Source organism: Rhineura floridana, chromosome 1, assembly GCF_030035675.1.
Source record: "Rhineura floridana isolate rRhiFlo1 chromosome 1, rRhiFlo1.hap2, whole genome shotgun sequence".
In the NCBI taxonomy this organism is placed as follows: Eukaryota; Metazoa; Chordata; class Lepidosauria; order Squamata; family Rhineuridae; genus Rhineura; species Rhineura floridana.
In genome coordinates, this window is record NC_084480.1 from 66,130,602 (window position 1) to 66,153,687 (window position 23,086).

General features: G+C 43.7%; 1 long non-coding RNA gene across 1 annotated transcript in view; it reads right to left on the bottom strand.

The window, feature by feature from the left end:
- Positions 1–22,486, bottom strand: part of LOC133363207 (uncharacterized) — a 69,467-nt gene extending 46,981 nt beyond the window's left edge. The window contains exon 1 of the long non-coding RNA XR_009757676.1: positions 22,359–22,486. This is a non-coding gene — a long non-coding RNA (uncharacterized LOC133363207). The remainder of the gene's footprint in view (positions 1–22,358) is intronic.
- Between the last annotated feature and the right edge of the window lie 600 nt (positions 22,487–23,086).

Sequence of the window (23,086 nt, forward strand, 5' to 3'; positions counted from 1 at the left end):
TTTGGGCTGAGTGCAGGTGTTGCCACCACTCACCATATGCTCAGAGGCACATGTTACCAAGTGGATTGGACTGTGAAATTTGTTGCTACTTAAGCAATGAATCTAGCTGTTGGAAAAAACAAACTTGGCCTGCCCAAGATGCATGTTTTCAGCCTGCTATGCTTAAACCACCCCACTTAAGGAAATATGGGCATGGTCAATTAAAAACATAGTGCACATCTAGAAATTTGCTAGAATATTTCACCTCCCACTGTTTTATCTTGTGCGAACTGAGACACTCCTCATGCCCACTATATACTATTCTGCAGTATAGTCAGGGCCATTATTCCGCAATTGTTTTTGGAGGGTTTTTTTTAGTGCAAATTATGCAATGTGTTGCTGTAGTTCACATATTCACACAAATAGAAGCCAAAGAAGATAATTTACTATAGGAAACTTCACTAAAATTGCAAAGTAAACCAAACATATTTGAAGTGACTATCTTAACTATATCCACTGTCTTAGTATTATTGTTCTTCCTTGCTAAAATAAGATCAGCATAGCACATGTCTCATTTCTGTTATTTGGGCTGATTGCAGGTGTTGTCACCACTCACCATATGCTCAGAGGCACATGTTACCAAATTCTTCCAAACTACACCGGAAGTGGATTGGACTGTGAAAGTCCATTCCAAATTGTATTTGCATTTTGACAAATTTGTAGGGCAGTCCAATATCTCAGAGAGGAGGTCAGGTCACCTGCTCCCCTGGTGCATTCACTATAGCTGCGCAATTTCCCTGCTTTTTAAAGTTTGATAGAAATACCTCTTGGGTATAGGTATGTTCTTAAACTGCAAGGTTTTTTTGCCTATTAGTGAATATATATATATATATATATTATATTTTATGTATTTTAAATTTATTTTGATGTTTTTGTGATTTTACTATTTACAATTTTATTATGTACAGGTTTGATTTTTTTTTTATAAGCCACCCTGAGTGCCCTATTATAGGGTAGAAGGGTGGGATAGAAAGATTTTAAATAAATCTTTTATATGGAGCTGCAATTTGGGGGGAACACTGCAGAGACCAATTGGATGTAATTCAAAACAAGTTTCTGTGCCTGCTCCTATCTGTACCACATGGTACACCCGATGCACTGTTAAGGAGTGAGGTAGGTCTCCCTTCCCTAAAAGCACGCATACATAAATCCATTATATCGTATTGGAAAAAGTTATCAGTGATGCCAGAATATCATTTAGCAAAAATTTGCTTCTTGGAACTACAAAACCAAGAAGGTTGGGCACAATCTTGTAGAGGCCTGATGCTCAGTTACTCGATCCCTTCAGCTGTGATAACGCAGGATTTACCCGGACATGAGATTTGGGATCTAGTTTTTGGTAAAGACGCTCAAAAAGATCTTGAATATATAAAGAACTGTAAGTCTGCCATTTGGTACGCTAAAATCAAACTGGACCATGAAAGAGCTACTTATTTGCAGGAGTTAACTTTCTTCCCTATAAGGCGCATTTTTACTCAGCTCAGGTTTCAGTCGATACCTACTGAATATCTGGCTGGTAGATACGCAAAACAACCATCAAAAGATCGCTTGTGTATATGTGGATCAGGACAAATTGAAGGCATGGAACATTATATTTTATATTGCCCTTTATATAATTATCCAAGGGTCAAGTTCATCCTTCCTCTTCTGACTTCCCTAGAAAGCCAGCCAGATGAGTTTAAGATCAGATGGAGGCTGGCAGATACAGACAACTTTATCACCTACAGAGTTGCTCTGTTTGCATTAGCCACAGCAAAGATCAGAATGGCTTTTCTTTAACACACTAGCTTTAAAGCAACGGGGAGCTCATTTGATTGTGCTTCTAATGTAAATGAATGTAGAAAATTTTAGTTTCTTCTTTTATAGTTTCAGGGTTTTATTCACGTAAACTGGACCGAAATCCAACGTTTTAAATTTTTTACAAATATGTTACTTGTGGACTTCCGGGAAGGATTGCTTCGCTTGTGCCTGCCTCTGAGATGAGCTCTCGTCTCAAGGAAGCTTTTTCAGTTTTAAAACCAGTCAAAAGGTTTTTATTGACTGGTAAAAACTTTCTCCCAGGCAAGGGAGAAACGAAGAGATTATCCACAAGCTTCGTTGTGTTTGTTGGGGGACTTGAATTCATTAGGATTGCCTATGAACAAAGGACCAGCCAGCAACATCGGACGGAGCCAAGGAATTTCAAGCAAGCTCAAACTGATTAAGCGAGACGTTTTTCTTTTCTTCAAAGAAAAACAGATTTTAACAGGCAAGCATTCTTCTTTCTATCCTTATCATTTGGCTTAAATTGTTGCAGTAAAAGAGATTTGTTAAAAGAATCAGCAGTAAAGAATCCCTGGGTGAGTTATAACTTTTCTCTTTTATACACGGAATTAAGGCGGAAGGAAATCGAAATAGCTTATCTTTGTTTTTATTGCAAAAAGCTGGCCTGGAATTGAGAATTATAAAGATACAAACGGATGAGAGATATCTAATCTGAGGAGAAAAATTTGATTTATATGAACTTTTGAGTATTATATGTCTGGGACTATTTTTTCTGGTCTACTTCATTTTGACGAATCTGCTTGTTCTTTATGCCACTAACTATTTGGATGCTGTGAACTAAATTTGTTTTGCATTCTTGGACACATAAGAGATAAGGCAGTTTGTGCTGTCTACATTATGATGTCATCAGGTTTGGAATATTAACTCCTTTGTTGCTGGAAAAAGAAATAAATTGCTCTTTGCTTGGGAATAGTGCTATATTGGAAATTGAAGGGTTTTTTCTTCTTCTTGGTTTTAAAAATGACAATTAAGAAAGTGGCTGAGACCCTGGAAGTAAATATGTTTCAGAAAATAATGGATGAGATTGAGATAACGAAACAAGAACTTAGACATGGCAAACAAGATATGAAAATTGAATTTGGCAAAATGAAGCAGGAGCTGAAAGAAATAGGGGATTTTATGAGAGAGGAGGTTGATGAGATCAAACATATAGCTAGATAATCAATAGAAGAAGAAAGAAAAATTAAAGGGAAGATGCAAGTCCTGGAGATTGGAACAGATATATCAAATGTGGAACTGGAAAAAGATTTGGAGTTTATGGACCTTAGAGATAAAGATTACTGTTTGGAATTCAGTGTTGTCCCTGAAGAAATTGATGAAGATATCAGAGATAAAGCTATCAATGTTTCGAAAAAATTTCTGGACTGGAATGATGTGATGGAGCTTGAAATAGAGAAAATTTATAGAATTAATTACAGATATGTGACAATGGAAAAACTCTCAAGAGATGTGCTAGTGCATTTCGTAAAAAAGAGGAACAGAGATATGACTTTACAACAACATTTCAGTAACACATTCAGAATTGATGGCAAGGAAATATTTGTGAGGAAGGAAATTCCCACCAGACTCTTATTATATGACTATGACAGCAAGATTATTATGGATGCAAGGATGGAAGATGGAAGATGGAAGATGGAATTAACACTGATAATGGAAGAATGGCTATTGAAATTACTGGACCTAGCAGACTTGATGAGATGGATTAATCGACATGTTTTTTTGGAGAAAAATCGATGGATATATTTCTCAAAGATTGGAAACCTCTCTTTGAGTTTTTGCGGAAAGAATAAAGTGATGTTAATGAGATTTGATGATTAATTAAGATAACTACTGGAGGAAAGTGATTTTGTAATATATTAAGAGACAGGTTTGTTATATATTATAGACCTATAACTGATCTGCGACAAATCGGAAGTCAACATTTTATTTTATTGTATTAGTTATTAATTTGTTTTTGTTTTGTTTTGTTTTGTTTTTTGAAACTTTGAATAAAAAAAATTAATAAAAAAAACAAATATGTTACTTGTATGCTTTATATTGTTATGGCCATTGGCTAAAACAATAAAGGATACTTGATATAACAAATAAATAAATAAGTGGTGGCCAACTGAGATCTCTCCGTTGTTCTTATCTGGGGCTCCCGGACAACAGAAAGGAGACATAAGATAACAACTATGCTCGAGAGCTGATTTTATCTGTTTAAGTGCCTTGCCTGCAATAAAACACTAACTCTTTCAATTAAAGCATTGTAAATCTTTTTTTCCCCCACTTGAGGGCTCATTGCTTCTGGAATCTCTTGGAGTTGGAAAAACAATTGGCAGCGTGAACAGTATTCCAAAAGCCATGACCTGGTGGAAGAAAAAAGTTACTGAGTGAGAAATTGGCCAGAGTTGCATCCTGGGGTGGCCAAGCGCTACTGCTGCGCTCCACTGGCTCATATGTTAAACAGGCTGATCCCACTTGTTCATTGGGAGGCTGAGCTGGCTGAGTATGGAGGCCCTACCGCAGTGCTGCGCTGAAGTGATTATAGGCATTGGGAGTGGGGGAGAAGTGTGAGTGGAAAGCAGTGGCAGGAATGGGATGGGAAAAGTTGGAAAGCCACTCAGCAGAGAGTTCAACAGCAAACTGAGGAGACTGCTGCACTCATGGAACAGCAAACTCTCCTGAGGGGAGCATTGAAGTTGGTCTTATAATAATTAGAAATGAGACAAACTTCTGCTTACTGTATAGGCAACTAGTTTTTTTAAACTATACCTGGGAAACCTGTGGTTGTTTTGGAAACTGATCAGCCAGATCTTTGTGAGAATAGCTGCAATGAATATAGGAAGGCCCTTGTTTTGCCAACAGGCAAGAAAATCCAAGAGATTCCAGAGGCAATGAACACTCAAGTGCGAAAAAGAGATTTACAATGCTTTAATTGAAAGAGTTAGTGTTTTATTACAGGCAAGGCACTTAAACAGATAAAAGCAGCTCTTGAGCACAGTTGCTATCTTATAATAATTAGAAATGCCCCCTCTAGGATGCACACTTGAATGTGGTGTGGGGTTTGAGAGTGCTGAAGAAGCTGAGAGCAATAGCGTCAGGAGTCTAGACCAAGAGGCTACGCTCCCAGCAGGGCACCCAAAGAGGAATGCTCAAAGCTGAGACACCAGACTAAGATGCATCCAAACTCAGAGGAAGTCAGTGGTAAACCACCTCTGAATACCTCTTATCATGAAAACCCTATGAATAGAATATCCAAAATGCAACATGAGATAGTGCTGGAAGATGAAACCCTCAGGTCAGATGGCACTCAGCAAGCTACTGGGGAAGAACAACGGACAAGTAAGAGTAGCTCTGTGACTAATGACACAGCTGGTTCAAAGCCAAAAGGAAGTCCAGAGGCTGATACGCACAGATGCAAAAGGAGAGTCCAGAGTTGTACAACGTACACAGTAGGAACATGGAATGTGAGAAGCATGAATCATGGAAAGATAGAACTTGTCAAGCAAGAAATGGAACATATCAACATTACAATACTTGGCGTGAGTGAATGAACATGAACGGGAATGGGACATTTTCAATTGGGCAACTACAAAATATTTTATGCAGAAAATGCAAATTAAGAAGAAACGGGGTTGCTTTAATAGTGAGAAGTGATGTAGCAAAAGCAATTAGGAACTATAATGCAAGATCTGAGTGAATTATATCAATGAGATTAAATGGAAAACCTATTAACATAATCATCATCCAAGTCTACGCTCCAATGGGAAACACAAAAGAAGAGGAACTGGAGAGATTTTACACAGAAGTAGAGGAAGAAATTGATCACACACCTAAACAAGATGTTCTGATAATCATGGGGGACTGAAATGCAAAAGTAGCGAACAGAGATGAACTAGACATTGTGGGAAAATGGGGCTTAGGAGACAGAAATGAAGCAGGAGAAAGGCTTATCGAATTCTGTGAAGCCAATCATTTGTTTCTTGCAAACACATTTTTTGAGCAACCAAAAAAACAACTGTACACGTGGACATCACCACATGGTCAATATAGGAATCAAATTGATTATATAATTGGCAGCAGAAGATGGAGAAGCTCCATACTTTCTGTGAAAACAAGACCAGGAGCAGACTGAGGTACAGATCATGAACTGGTAATATAAAAAATCAGAGTAAAGATAAAGAAGAACCATAAAGGAACCATAATGGAAAAATACAATTTAAATAACATCCCAGAAGAATATAAAGATCAAATAAGGAACAGATTTGTGGCTTTAAACTTAGTTGACAGAGAACCAAAAGAACTATGATTTGAAGTCAGAGACATTATCAGGGAAGAATGCAAAAAGACAATTTGTTGTTGTTGTTATGTGCCTTCAGGTTGATTATGACTTACGGCAACCCTATGAATCAGTGACCTCCAATAGCATCTGTCATGAACCACCCTGTTCAGATCTTGTAAGTTCAGGTCTGTGGCTTCCTTTATGGAATCAATCCATCTCTTGTTTGGCCTTCCTCTTTTTCTACTCCCTTCTGTTTTTCCCAGCATTATTGTCTTTTCTAGTGAATTAGGTCTTCTCATTATGTGTCCAAAGTATTTATTTATTTATTTATTATTTCAATTTATATACCACCCTTAGCGAAATAGCTCTCAGGGCAGTGAACAAACAAAATAAAATACAATATATCATAATAAAAATACAAAAACATATACAAACAAACAACGAAAAGCACAGCAAAAACAAAATAAATACTACAAAAATTAAAATACAGATTAAAAGATTAAAAAAGTTAAGAAGATTAAAATGCCTGGGAGCATAAAAAGGTCTTAACCTGGCGCCGAAAAGATGGAAGTGTAGGCGCCAGGCGTACCTCTTCGGGGAGTATGATAATCTCAGTTTCATCATTTTAGCGTATAGTGACAGTTGTGGTTTAATTTGTTCTAACACCCAATTATTTGTCTTTTTTGCAGTCCACGGTATGCACAAAGCTCTCCTCCAGCACCACATTTCCAATGAGTTGATTTTTCTCTTATCCGCTTTTTTCACTGTCCAACTTTCACATCTATACATAGAAATTGGGAATTGTTGGCAAGTAAAAAAAGTTCCTAAGAGTATTTTTCCATGGCAGAGTTACAAGGCCAAGTAGCTCACAAGGCTGGAGTGGTCGTGCACTCCTCAAGGACATGTTGCCAGGACAACCAGCTGTCTTATCAGTATATAACTGGAAACTGAAACTGGCAGAGTGTGGGGGAAAGAGTTTGTTAGCAGAGCTTGTATGTATGTTCAGAACTTTCTTGTCAGTAAAGTGACTCCTAAAACTTATTGCGTGTCTGGCTGATTACTTGCAACGCGACCTAGCCTGTCACTATTCTGTTCTACATTCTGGTCATCTGCTTGTGCACGATCCAACATCCAACAAGTGGTAGCAGAGGATGGTTCAGTCCTGAATGGTTACAAGGCGCTGACGGATGTCCGAAGAACAGACAAAAGAGAAGTAAAGAGGACAGGCGTGTGAAGAGCAATAGACGGCGAAACTGAAAGCTGAGCTGAAAGCTGTGAGAGAGCCGTGGAAAAACTGACTGAAGGACGGAGGTGAGGAGCTCTAATTACAAAAGCGGAGAACTGTGAAAAGTGAAAGTATGTCTGTTACGTTATCGGCTGGGATTCCCTTGGAAAGGCTGACAGGGAAAAATTATGGCAGTTGGAAACAGAGAATGCAGGCTTTTCTAGTGAAAGAAGGAGTTTGGAATGTAATCGCAGAGGACCCACCCGCCGTGGTGCCAATTCCAGCAGACTGGAGAAGGCTGGATGAGAGGGCAAAGGTGTTAATTGTTCTTGCTATTGATGATTCTCAATTACTGCACATTCGTGACGCAGTAACAGCAAAGGAAACTTGGGACACTTTGAAAAATATTCATGTGAAAAAGACTGCTAGTAGTAAAATATATCTTGCCAGAAGATTATATCAGATGCGCTTATCTGAAAATACAACCATGTCAGAGCACTTTTTGGAGATGCATAGACTATTTGCTGAATTGACAGAACGTGACGTGGAACATTCACAAATTCAAAAAGTTTATATTGTGTTATCAAGTCTGGATTCAAGTTATGATGCTCTGGTGAATTCGATGGAAGCGATGAATGACGCAAACCTGACCATGGACTATATTGAAGGAAAACTTTTACAAGAATTTCAAAGAAGACAAGAAATGGCAAAGCAAGAAAGGACTGAGTCTAAACATGTGGGAAAGCTGGACTACAGAGCTGAACAGGAGAGAATGTATGGACATAAGGCATGTTATTTTTGTGGTTCCAGGCAACATCTTCAAAGGAATTGTGAAGCAAGAAGAAGAGAAAAAGGAAGAAAACCATGTGTACAGGTGATATATGCTAGTAAGAATAAGCAATGTATTAACAATGAGCAGGGAAATAACTGTGATGATTTATTGGCTCTTGATAGTGGGGCTACAAATAGCATAATCAAAGATAAATCAATGTTTCATACATTTTGTGACGTAGAGGATCATGTAATAATGGCTGATGGAACTAAGAAACTTATCAAAAGTAGGGGTACAGTGAAATTAGCAGGTTTTAATACGATTATGACAGATGTGCTGTTTATTCCTGACATTGAATGCAACATTATGGCTGTGTCAAAACTCAATGAAATGGGGTTCAATGTGATGTTCAAAAGGGGTTCAGTTCATATTATGAGAGGAGAAAAAATATTCATGAAAGGGATAGTAAAGGATTCATTGTTCTACCTAAACAGGAGGCACTGTTTTACAGTGGTTCCGTTCCTTTCTCTCTGACAGGCATCAACAGGTAGCACTGGGAGATGAGGTTTCAGACCCTTGGCCCCTCACTTGTGGAGTACCACAGGGTTCTATCCTCTCTCCCATGCTATTTAACATCTATGTAAAACCGCTGGGAGCTATCATCAGGGGTTTGGGGCTGCGGTGTCACCAATATGCTGATGACACGCAGCTCTATCTCTCCTTTAAATCTTCACCGGAGTTGGCTGTAGAGACCTTGTCCAAGTGCCTGGAATCCGTGAGTGGGTGGATGGGAAGAAACAGGCTGAAGCTCAATCCTGATAAGACCGAGGTGCTACTTGTGGGTGACAGGGGAAGGTTGGGTGTTGCTGACCTGAATCTTAATGGGTAAAATTGCCCCTGAAGGATCAGGTCCGCAGCCTCGGGGTTGTTCTTGATTCCAAGCTGTCCATGGAGGCTCAGATTTCGGCAGTGAGCCGGGCAGCTTGGTATCAACTACACCTCATACGGAGGTTGCAACCCTACCTTCCTATTCATCAGCTCCCACTGGTGGTACATGCCCTGGTCACCTCTCGATTAGACTACTGCAATGCGCTCTACGTGGGGTTACCCTTGAAAACGGTCCAGAAACTACAACTGGTGCAGAATGCAGCGGCACGCCTGTTTACAAACAGCTGCCGCCGTGATCACATCACGCCGGTGTTATTTCATCTACATTGGCTTCCAGTTGTTTTCCGGGCCCAATTCAAGGTGTTGGTCTTAACCTTTAAATCCCTATACGGTCTCGGCCCAGTTTACCTGAAGGAGCACCTCCAGTACCACCAACTAAGCCGCCCGACCAGATCAGCCACACAGGGCCTTCTCTCCATCCCACCAACGAAAACAGCTAGGTTGGTGGGGACTAGAGAGAGGGCATTCTCAGTGGCGGCCCCCACTCTCTGGAACTCCCTCCCATTCGATCTTCGCCATGCCCCTTCCCTGGATACATTTCGCTGAGCCTTAAAAACATGGCTCTTTGGACAGGCCTTTGGGGTCCCCGGGGTGGGCTAATTTCTTTATATTGTTTTAAGATTGTCTATTGATGGCCCTGTACTGCCGCTTTTTAAAATGGTTATTGTTGACTGCATTGTATTTTATTATGTATTGTATTATTATGTATTGTTGAATTTAATGTCGTACGTCGCCTAGAGTGGTTTCGGCCAGATAGGCGACACAAAAAATAAATTTATTATTATTATTTATTATTATTAAACTTGAAACAAACCATATACGCATGTGTGTTAATGAGAAACCCCATAATGATTGTGTACATTTATGGCACAGAAAATTGGGCCATATAGGATATGAAAATGTGGTGAAAACAACAGAGAATAGTAATGATGTGAAGTTAAGAAACTGTGGAAAATATGTAGACTGCAATGTGTGTAAACAAACTAAGGCAGTTGTGGCTGCAAAGAACAAAGAAGCCATGCCTAGTACTGATGCACCTTATCAGTTAATACACATGGATTTAGTGGGGCCATTTCAACCTACTCAGGGGGGTGCAAGATATTTCCTGACGATAGTTGATGATTTTTCAAAATTCTACACTGTTTATTTACTAAAAGCTAAAAGTGAAGCTGCAGAAAAACTGAAAAGATTTGTTACAAAAATTGAAGTGCAGTTTGGTGTCAAAATACAGAGAATAAGATCAGATCAAGGAGGAGAGTTCACAGGACACTCTTTTACTTAATACTTGGACAAAAGAGGGATTAAACAGGAGTTAACAGCCCCATTTAGTCCACATCAAAACGGATTAGCTGAACGTTGGAACAGGTTACTTCAAGACTCAATGAGAGCAATGCTGTGTGACTCATCTGTAACACACAGTTTCTGGGGAGAGTGTGTTCTGTATTGAGCATATATTCAAAACAGAATATTTCATAAGGCAAATGGAATGTCTCCTTATGAAAAATTGTATGACAGAAAACCCAGATTAAAACATTTGATTAGGTTTGGAGCAGAATGCTGGGTACATGTTCCCAAAAGTAAAAGGACAGGGAAGCTGCAAAGGAGAGCAGACAAAGGGTTCATGCTAGGATTTGAAAACACGTATTTCAGAATCTGGATGCCAAAACAAAGGTCTGTGGTGTTAAGCAGAAGTGTGCAAGCAATAGAGCAGGATTGGGAAGACAAAACATATGTGGAGTTGGGAAACACTGAAGTTAGTAATGAACAGGAACAGGCAGACACAGTACCAATAAAACAAGAAGAAACAGGCAGCAGTAGTGAATCAAGTTCTAGCTCTGAGAGAGAAACAGAGGAATCGCCAGACACAGACACAGACACAAAGGCAGAAATACAACCACGCAGATCAGAGAGAACAACCAAAGGTATTCCACCTGTTAGATTTAAAATAAATTCCATTAAACATATAGACTTCAGTAACTGGAAAAGGTGGGATGATGGAAATCATGAAGATTAATAAATAATTGCTGAAATAAATGTAATAAAATTGATGCTGAGATTGCAATGGAGTAACTGTATTACAAATGAAATTGATGTAAACTGAAATAAAAGGAAATGTATCAGATGAATAAAACAAATGATGATGCAAATGTATATATGACAAATGGAAGCAAAAAATGTGAACAAATGTAAAAGGTGCTGCTTATGGAAAAATAGGTGGGGGGTGTTGGCAAGTAAAAAAAGTTCCTAAGAGTATTTTTCCATGGCAGAGTTACAAGGCCAAGTAGCTCACAAGGCTGGAGTGGTCGTGCACTCCTCAAGGACACGTTGCCAGGACAACCAGCTGTCTTATCAGTATATAACTGGAAACTGAAACTGGCAGAGTGTGGGGGAAAGAGTTTGTTAGCAGAGCTTGTATGTATGTTCAGAACTTTCTTGTCAGTAAAGCAGAGCTTGGAAAAGTTACTTTTTTGAACTACAACTCCCATCAGCCCCAGCCAGCATGGCCACTGGATTGGGCTGATGGGAGTTGTAGTTCAAAAAAGTAACTTTTCCAAGCTCTGCAGTAAAGTGACTCCTAAAACTTATTGCGTGTCTGGCTGATTACTTGCATCGGGACCTAGCCTGTCACTATTCTGTTCTACATTCTGGTCATCTGCTTGTGCACGATCCAACATCCAACAGGAATACCATGGTCTGAATGATCCTAACAATACCTCTAGTTAAAGAGAGAAAGTCCTCAATGGATGCCTGAAGAAACTCTTAAAATAGTTAAAGAGAGAAGGAAAGCAAAAGCAAAAGGATATAGAAACACAGCTAGAACCCTAAATGAAATAATACAGTGACACGTACACAGGGACAAAGAGAACTATTACAATAGTTATTGTATAGAAATAGAAGAGGATGATAAAAAAGATAAAACAAGAGCCCTATTCCAAAAGATTAGAAAAATTAAAAGGGAAATTTAAACCAAGAGTAGGGATGTTGAATAATCAACAGGGGAACACACTGACCGACCAAGATAAAATAAAAGGAAGACGGAAGCAATTCATTGAAGAACTATATAAAAGAGATGCAAAGATGACAGATGCATTCATGGAAGAACCATATGAAGAAGAACCTGAAGTTTTAAAATCTGAGGTGGAAGCTGCTCTTAAAACACTTGGAAGAAACAAATCACCAGGAACAGATGGCATACCAATAGAGTTGCTACAAGTTACTGAGACTGAATCTGTCCAAATTTTGACAAAAATTTGTCAACAAATATGGAAAACTAAACAATGGCCCACAGGGGCGTCACTACCGGGGTGCGTGGGGTGCGGTTCGCACCCAGGTGACACCGTGATGGGGGTGACACCCAGAGCCACACACCCCCGCACTCCCGCTAGTGATGCCACTGCCCCCCAGCACCGGGTCCAGTGCACGCCAAAAGCAGGCGCCTGCTCGCTGGCGGTGAAGCCTGGATGGGCCTTCCACCGTCAGCCTGGAGCGCACGCATGTGAGACCAGCCACCCCTGTCCAAGCCCATGGGAGGGCGCGCGCCGGAGGTCCACCCCCCCCGCACTCCCACTAGTGATGCTGCTGATGGCCCACAGACTGGAAGTGTTCCATATACATCCCAATTCCAAATAAAGGAGATCCCAGGGTATGCAGTAATTATTGAACTATTGCCTTAATATGCCATGCAAGTAAAATAACACTTCAGATTCTACCACAAAGGCTCTTACCATATATGTAGCGGCAAAATGCCAGATGTCCAAGCTGGATTTAGAAAGGGAAGAGGCACCAGAGATCATACTGCAAACATACGTTGGATAATGGAACAGACCAAGGAATTTCAGAAGAAAATCACTCTGTGCTTTATAGATTACAGCAAAGCCTTTGATTGTGTAGATTATGAAAAACTATGGAACACTTTAAAAGAAATGGGGGTGCCACATCATCTGATTGTTCTGATGTGCAGCATATACTGTGGACAAGAGGCTACGGTAAGGACAGAATATGGAGAAAAAGATTGGTTCCCCATCGGAAAGGGTGTGAGACAGGGGTGTATTTTATCACCCTATTTGTTTAATCTATATGCAAAACATATCATACAGAAAGTGGGATTGGACCAAGATGAAGGAGTTGTGAAAATTGGAGGGAGAAACATCAACAATTTAAGTTATGCAGACGATACCATACTACTAGCAGAAACCAGTAATGATTTGAAACAAATGCTGATGAAAATTAAAGAGGAAAGCACAAAAGCAAGACTACAGTTCAACGTTAAAGTCGACAATGTGGACATTGAACTCGTCCAAGATTATCAATACCTTGGCACATTCATTAACCAAAATTGAGATAATAGTGAAGAAATCAGAAGAAGGCTAAGACTGGGGAGGGTAGCTATGAGAGAACTAGAAAATATCCTCAAATGCAAAGATGTATCACTGAAAACGAAAGTCAGGATCATTCAGACCATCGTATTCCTGATCTCTATGCATGGATGTGAAAGTTGGACAGTAAAAAAGCAGATAACTGAAAAAACAACTCATTTGAAATATGGTGTTGGAGGAGAGCTTTGCGCATACCGTGGACTGCAAAAAAGACCAATAATTGGCTGTTAGAACAAATTAAACCAGAAATGAAGCCTTGCTTGCCCACGCAGCGTGGACGGGCGAGGCATAGTTGCGAATGGGGGGCGATGCATTCTGGATATGGGCAACGTCGTGCATCACAGCCTTTACGCACGCACAACATGTGGCACGGAGGGGCGGGGCCCTGGGCTTATTTAAGCCAGGCTGCCCTTCCCATCCTCCTCTTTCTGCTCATGATGCCCACACCACCCTCCCTCTCTTTTGTGGTATGTTTGGGTCACTTTGGGGCCGAGTAGGAATCTTTATCCTGCCCACCCTTGTTCGCAGGCATGTTTTTTGCCTACTCCACACTGGAAGAGCAGGATGAAATCGGGTTAGGGGGCATTGCGATAGGTTAATTTGACTTATTTGGCTACTTTGGTATGATTAAAATGTTAATGCCCTAGTGAGGGCTGTTTTATTATGGCACGGGTGCAGGAAGGTCATTGGCGGTTCCAGAGGCCTGTCTGTCAGGGCTTTGCGGCTCGAGGGCAGGATATGGGCTGCTTCTGGGGCCTACTTAACTCATCCACCTGAGGGTTGTGCGGCACTGGAGGGCGGTGATGGAAGAAGGCCCCCCCCTACTCACTTACTACGTGTGGCCGAGGTGAGGGGTAAGCAGATGGGCTTGCCTTCCCCCCCCCAGCAGGGGCTGGTCGCCCGAGAACTGTATGATATGATCTTGGATGAGCGGGCAGACCTGGCATGTATTACGGAAACTTGGCTGGACGAAGCCTCTGCTCCAATTCTTGAGGCCATGTGTCCACCAGGTTTCCGTTATTCACAGCAGCCGAGGGTGGGTAGGCGGGGAGGGGGCATGGCAGTCATCTATGGAGAGTCATTGGTTTTTGCCAGACTCCCTCTCCATAGGACTCAATGTGTTGACTGCATGTACTGGAGGTTGGGCTCGAAGGGCAGTTTAGGGATCCTGCTAGTGTACTGCCCACCCCGCTGCACAGCAGACTCCCTGGCCGAGGTGCTGGAGGTGGTCTTGGCTGTATGGGCGTTGTCCCCAGAATTGCTAGTGCTGGGTGACTTCAATGTACATGCCGAGTCCACTCTCACTGGAGCCCCTCGGGATTTCCTGGAAACCATGGCTTCCTGGGAACTGCACCTTAGTAATAGGGGACCTACCCATGTAGCCGGTCATGCTCTCGACCTTGTGTTTGTCCTGGGAGAGGAGAGAAGTGCTCTGAAGTTGGGAGTGGTTTATTCCACTCCTGTGTCATGGTCAGATCACTATCTGGTAAACATAGACTTCTCAATGCCGCACCCCTTCCGCAGGGGCGAAGGACCTATTAGAATGGTCCACCCCAGGCGCCTGATGGATCCGGATGGATTCCTAACTACGCTAGGGGAATTGGAACCTGCTGAAGGCCGCCCAGTCGAAACCCTGGTGAGGGAGTGGAATGATGAGATCACCGGGGCATTAGACCGGTTGGCTCCAAAACGTCCTCTCCCCCTGAATAGAACTCAGTTAGCGCCGTGGTATACACCACGGTTGCGTTCGCTGAGACAGGTGGTGAGACGACTAGAGCGCCGGTGGTGGAAATCCCACTCCGAAGATGTCCGGACACAGGTTAGAGCAGCAGTAGCTGCCTACCAAGTGGCAATAAGGGCAGGAAAGAAGGCTTTCTTTGCTGCCTTTATTGCGTCTGCGGAGTGCTGTCCCAGGAGGCTGTTCCAGGTGCTTCGTAGCCTGGTCGGTCCAGTTGCTCAGGAACCCTTGGAACAGTCAAAAGCCTCCTGTGACAGATTGGCAAAGCACTTCGCCGATAAAATCGAACACTTGCAGAGCTCGATCCCGTGCGCCGTGGATACATTAAGTGAACCAGAGTTGGCCAGTTGCAAGCCGGTAAATTGGGATCGGTTTCGGCTTCTCCCTTCTGAGGATGTGGACAAGGTGCTCTCGACTGTGAAGCCTACCACTTGCCTAACTGATCCATGCCCATCGTGGCTCCTAATGAGCTGCAAAGAGAAATTGGGCGAGGGGATCAAAGCGGTGGTAAACGCATCCTTGCAAGAGGGTGTGATGCCATTAGCTTTCAAGGAGGCAATTGTAAAGCCCATCTTAAAGAAGTCCTCCTTGGATCCCCAAGTTCTTAATAACTTTCGCCCAATTTCGAATCTTCCATTCTTGGGCAAGGTCATTGAGCGAGTGGTGGCCAACCAGTTGTCAACACACTTGGATGAAACAGATTACTTGGATCCATACCAATTGGGTTTCAGGACTGGTCACGGAACTGAAACAGCCTTGGTCGCTCTGGTAGATGATATGAGGAGGGCATTAGATAGGGGAGAATTTCTTGTCCTCCTCGATCTCTCAGTGGCTTTTGATACTGTCAACCACAGTATCCTCTTACATCGCCTGGAGGGATTGGGAATTGGAGGTACTGTACTGCAGTGGTTCCGTTCCTTTCTCTCCGATAGGTGCCAACAGGTAGCATTGGGGGAGGAGGTTTCAGACCCTTGGCCTCTCAATTGTGGTGTGCCACAGGGTTCTATCCTCTCTCCCATGCTATTTAACATTTACATGAAGCCGATAGGGACAATCATTAGGAGATTTGGGCTGCAGTGTCACCAATATGCAGATGACACTCAGCTCTATCTCTCATTTAAATCTTCGCCAGAGTTGGCTGTGGAGACCATGTCCAAGTGCCTGGAATCTGTGAGTGGATGGATGGGAAGGAACAGGCTGAAGCTGAACCCCGATAAGACCGAGGTGCTACTTGTGGGGGACAAGAGAAGGTTGGGAGATGTTGACCTGAAGTTCAATGGGATGAGTCTTCCCCTGAAGGACCAGGTCCGTAGCCTTGGGGTTGTACTTGACTCCAGGCTGTCCATGGAGGCTCAGATTTTGGCAGTGAGCCGGGCAGCTTGGTATCAACTACACCTCATAGGAAGGCTGCAACCCTACCTTCCTGCTCATCAGCTCCCACTGGTAGTACGTGCCCTGGTCACCTCTCGTTTGGATTACTGTAATGTGCTCTACGTGGGGTTACCCTTGAAAACGGTCTGGAAACTACAACTTATACAAAACGCGGCGGCTCGACTACTTATGAATAGTCGCCGCCGGGATCACATCACACCTGTGTTGTTCGATCTACACTGGCTTCCTGTTGTTTTCCGGGCCCAATTCAAGGTGTTGGTATTAACCTTTAAATCCCTATACGGTTTCAGCCCAGTTTATCTAAAGGAGCACCTTCAACGCCACCAATTATGCCACCTGACACGATCAGCCACACAGGGCCTTCTCTCAATCCTGCCAACAAAAACAGCTAGATTGGCGGGAACTAGAGAGAGGGCTTTCTCAGTGGCGGCCCCCACCTTCTGGAACTCCCTCCCACAAGATCTACGGCATGCCTCTTCCCTAAATGTCTTCCGCAAAGCCTTAAAGACCTGGCTCTTTCAACAGGCCTTCGGGATTTCCGGAGAGGGCTAACTGCTATGATTAAATGCCTCATGCCCTGTATTATTATTGCTTTTGCTGTTGCACTGTTTTTATTTATTTATTTATTTGTTTCATTTATAGACCGCCCATAGCGAGTGGCTCTCTGGGCGGTGTACTAAAAGGTTAAAATACAAAATATCAACAATAAAATCAGACAACAAACAATAAACACAAGCAGCAACAAAATAAAAAATAAAAATATAAAATTATAACATAAATGCTTAAAATGCCTGGGAGCATAGCCAGGTCTTAACCTGGCACCGAAAAGATAGAAGTGTAGGAGCCAGGCGTACTTCTTCGGGGAGGCTGTTCCACAGTTCGGGGGCCACTACAGAAAAGGTCCTAGATCGAGTAACTGTCCTCCGGGCTTCTCGATGGGTTGGTACCCGGAGGAGGGCCTTAGATGCTGAGCGAAGTGACCGGGTAGGTTCATAGCAGGAGAGGCGTTCCACAAGATATTGCGTCCCCACGCCGTGTAAGGCTTTATAGGTCAAAACCAGCACCTTGAATCTGGCTCGGAAACAAATAGGTAGCCAGTGCAAACGGGCCAGAACAGGTGTTATATGCGCTGACCGGCTGGTCCTCGTCAGCAGTCTGGCTGCTGCGTTTTGCACTAGCTGAAGCTTCTGAACTGTCTTCAAGGGCAGCCCTATGTAGAGCGCATTACAGTAATCCAGCCTAGAAGTTACCAGAGCATGAACAACTGAGGCGAGGTCATCCCTGTCCAGATAGGGGCGTAGCTAGGCTACCAACCGAAGGTGGTAGAACGCATTCCTTGCCACCGAGGCCACTTGCGCCTCAAGAGACAAGGAAGGATCGAAAAGAACTCCCAGACTACGAACCTGTTCCTTCAAGGGGAGTGTAACCCCATCTAGAACAGGGTGAACATCCACCATGTGGGCAGGGAAGGCACTCACCAACAGTGTCTCAGTCTTGTCTGGATTGAGTCTCAGTTTATTAGCTCTCATCCAGTCCATTATCACGGTCAGGCAATGATTCAGCACATCCACAGACTCACCTGTAGAAGATGAAAAGGAGAAATAGAGCTGCGTGTCATCAGCGTACTGGTGGCAACGCACTCCCAAACTCCTGATGATGGCACCCAGAGGCTGCATGTAGATGTTGAAAAGCATGGGGGACAAAATCGACCCCTGAGGGACTCCACAATGGAGAGTCCAAGGTGTCGAGCAATGTTCCCCAAGTACTACCTTCTGGCGACGATCCGCCAAGTAGGAGCGGAACCACTGCCAAGCAGTGCCTCCAACTCCCAACTCCACGAGTCTCCCCAGAAGGATACCATGGTCGATGGTATCAAACGCCGCTGAGAGATCAAGGAGAATCAACAGAGTCACACTCCCTCTGTCCCTCTCCCGACAGAGGTCATCGTACAGGGCGACCAAGGCTGTTTCAGTGCCAAAACCAGGCCTAAAACCGGATTGAAACGGATCCAGATAATTGGTCTCATCCAAGAGCATCTGGAGCTGATTGGCAACCACCCGCTCCAGAACCTTGCCCAAAAAGGGGATATTTGCCACCAGTCTATAATTGTTCAAGTTATCTGGGTCTAAGGAAGGTTTCTTCAAAAGAGGTCTCACTACTGCCTCCTTGAGGCTACTAGGGACTACTCCCTCACTCAAGGAGGCATTTATCACTTCCTTGGCCCAGCCGGAGGTACTAGTCCTGCTAGCCTTGACCAGCCAAGATGGACAAGGATCTAGAGCAGACGTGGTCGCCCGCACCAATCCAAACACCTTGTCCGCTTCCTCAAGCTGCACCAACTGAAACTCATCCAATAATGAAAGACAAGACCGTGTTCTGGACACTTCAATGGATTCATCTGTCATAACATCAGAGTCTAGGTCCCTACGGATGCATGCGATTTTATTTTGGAAGTGCCCTGCGATGTCGTTACAGCGAGCTTCAGATGTTTCAATGGTATCTTGAGGACCAGAATGTAAGAGTCCTCATACAACCCTAAAAAGCTCTGCTGGGCGGCAGAGAGATGTCTTGATAGAGGCAGCGAAGTAGGACTTCTTCGCCGCCCTTACCGCTTTTATGTATGACTTAGTAGAGGCACTTACCAAAGCATAATTGCATCCGTCTGGAGTTCATCTCCATCTGCACTCCAGCCTCCTTCTCTCTTGCTTCATCACTCTCAGCTCCGGGGTATACCACGGAGCTGTATGAGCTCTGCATCGAAGAGGGCGCGCGGGAGCGATCGTGTCGATAGGCCGGGCCATCTCTGTATTCCACAGTTCGACCAAGGCCTCAACAGGAGCGCCAGTACTATCAGCTGGAAAAACTCCCAGAGCCCTCTGAAAACCAATAGGATCCATAAGCCTCCAGGAGCGGACCAACTTAATGGGTCCCCCACCCTTGCAGAGGGAAAGAGTCGTCGTAAGTCTAAAACTCAGCAGGCAGTGATCTGTCCATGACAATGGAGTAGATGAAAAATACCCCACCTCCAGATCACCATCTCCATGACCAGTGGCGAAGATCAAATCAAGAGTGTGACCCGACACATGTGTTGGGCCAGTAACAAATTGAGACAGCCCCATGGTTGTCATGGAGGCCATGAAGTCCTGAGCCGCTCCAGATAAGACAGTCTCGGCATGAACGTTGATATCCCCCAACACCACAAGTTTGGGGGACCTCAACAACACCTCCGAGACTATCTCTGTCAGCTCAGCTAGGGAAGCTGTTGGGCAGCAAGGTGGGCGGTACACCAACAAGATTCCCAGTCTGTCTCCTTGGCCCAGTACAAGGTGGAGGCACTCTAGACCAGTTGTCATCTGGACAGGATGCCTGGTGAGAGAGAAAATACTCCTATAGACCACAGCGACCCCGCCTCCCTGGCTCTCAGATCTGCCATAGTGCTGCACCGTATACCCAGGTGGGCAAAGCTGAGAGAGGGCAACTCCTCCCTGCTCACCCACCCAGGTCTCGGTTATACACGCCAGGTTGGCACCCTCATCCACAATTAAATCATGGACAAGGGAGGTTTTATTATATACCGACCTGGCATTCAAAAGCAGCACCTGGAGATCTAAGGGCTGGCTGATAGAACAACCAGCAGTTCTGTGGTCTTGAGGAGAACCGGAACAAGGCACAGATACAACTTGTCTGGGGCGAGTTCCCCTTACCTGGCATGTTCTCCTCCTAACGCCATACCTCCCATTACCCATCACTACGCTAATTGGGCCCCCCGGAAGCCCCCCCTATAAATACAAAGCATGCTCTCCCAGGCACATTTTAAAAATATTTAAATACAAACAAACACATTCACACAACAACGCATAAAAATACACATAAATATACACAAACACGTCCACACAATCTCATTCATACACACAACAGACAAAACAAACAGACAATTAAAATGCACCCAAACAGCAGCAATAGCAGCCGACGTTAAAATTCTCCTCCGCATCAAGCTTCATCCATAAGTAATGTCATCAAATAAAGTTGTAAAATATCTGCCCACGACCCAGTAAACAGCAAGTAAGCAAGCCAGAAGGACAAGACACGCCCCAAGCAGCAAACTTGAATGGACTGGCGGCAAGCAGGCAGAAAGCCACGATGAAACAGCGACAGAGCAGCAGGCAGAAGCAGCGGAACCCAGCAGCATCGATCCAGCGACAGAGCAGCAGGCAGAAGCAGCGGAACCTAGCAGCATCGATCCAGGACTTACAGGTGTGTCACAGCCGCGGCAGCCGGCGACCGACGACAAAGCCGAACACCGACCAACAGGCAGTCCAGAAGACCTGGAGAGCAGCGGCAGCAACAACAAAAGCCAAGGCAGCAGCAGTTGTAAATCCGAAACGGCCAGAGCCACGCCGGAGACCAAACAACGGGCCCAGAAACAAACGGCCCAAACGGCCCAAAAGCACTCGAGAAGCACCCGGAGGGCAGCGACTCCTCGAGAACCGCAGCAGCCAGAGCAGCAATGCCGCGGCAACAGCGGCCCCCAACACACTCCAGCCGTAGCATGCCAAAGATGGAACTCCACAACGGGTCAGAGCAACCCAAGAGCCGCGGCTCCGCCCCGAACCAAAGGCCAAAACAGCAAAACTGGGTCCAGGCAAAGATGTAAAGTCCAACCACAGTCCAAGATCGTACCAACGCCGGCATAAGCATAAGCATAAGCAAAGACATCAATGATAAGGTAAGATGATAAATACCAGGCGGTAGAAAGGGAAGAAATTAGGAGCTGAGGTGCAGAGCTCCCAATCAAACATCCTCTCTCGTCGCCATCTTTGCCACTACAATACTGTTCTACTTTGTATTTTGTATTTATTGTATTGTGTTTTAATTTTCCACATATAAGTCGCCTAGAGTGGCCATTGGTCAGATAGGCGACACATAAATTAAATTTATTATTATTATTATAATTTATTATGGCAAGATGCTTGCTTAAAGACAATTCCCGCACCTAGGTTTTCCCTCTGCAGGTCACTTTAAAAGAGGTTTATGTTATGATTTAATAAAGTGGCCCTTGTTCAACCCAAGCTAATGTGTTTGTGTATTATTTTGCCCCGTTCAGTTGCAACTATCATTAGAAGCTAAAATTATGAACCTGAGGTTATCCTCTGGACACATAATGAGAACACATGATTCACAGAAAAGATAATAATGCTGGGAAAAAGAGAAGGGAATAGAAAAAGAGGAAGGAAAACAAGAGATGGTTTGATTCCAAAAAGAAAGCCAGAGACCTGAACTTACAAGATGTGAACAGGGTGGTTTATAACAATGCTATCGGAGGTCGCTGATTCATAGGGTTGCCATAAGTCGTAATCGACTTGAAGGCACATAACACACACAATTAGAAATGTACTGGATGATCTATTACATAGTACTGATACTAGATCTAGAAAGGATGTGATTTGAGCATATGACTTCCTTAGTGGGCTGTGGTTATCAATAGCAGCAGATCCATAGGTGGAAGGAAAACATGAGCAACTTAAAAGGAAAAGAGGAAGAATTTTCATCCTCATTTATTTATTTAGCAGCACTTGTATATCACTTAATTGTAAGTTAAGTGGTGTATGTAAAATATACATCCTCATGCAATGTGCAACCACTCTTTTGTTGTGCCAGTGAAGTCACCAGCATTCATGAGAAGTGCAGGTAAATAAAAAAGGAAGGGCAAATCAACATAACAACTGCAGATCAACTGAATGAAAGCTGTAGTATCCCATAGGTTTGGGAAGAATACTCACTGTGTAAGGAAATCTTGTAGTGGGTCTGTGCTAATACCAGGAAGCAGAACAAGTCAGGAAAACTTCAAGAACTGTATTTATTTGTGAACAACAGGTCAACAACTCAGCACAGCAGCTAGGACCATGATTCCAATTAGTTCCCACTTGACTATAGAAGCAACCACACCCAGGGAGGGAAGTTTCTATTACAAACCAGGCCTGGCTCTTAAAGTGACAGGCCATACTCACTACACTGCTTCTGTCTTTGGGCATTTTTATTATCATCCAGCTTGTGCAAAATGCAGCGGCCAGATTGGCAACAGGGACCAGACAGTCCGAACATATAAAACCGATTCTGGCTTGCTTGCATTGGCTGCCTGTATGTTTCCGAGCTCGATTCAAGGTGCTGGTTTTAAGCTTATAAAGCTTTATGTGGCTTGGGACCACAATACCTGATGGAATGCCTCTCCAGATAAGAACCCACCCGTACACTACGCTCAACATCCAAGGCCCTCCTCTGGGTGACTACTCAGAGGGAAGCTGGGAGTCTGTCAACAAGGGAGAGGGCCTTCTCAGTGGTGGCCCCCAAATTATGGAATGATCTTCCTGACGAGGTGTTCCTGGCGCCCACACTGTTATCTTTTCGGCGCCAGGTGAAGACGTTCCTCTTCTCCCAGGCATTTTAGCATGTGTTTTAAATTGTGTTTTAAATTATTTTTAAAAGATGTGTTTTTAAATTTGTATATTTG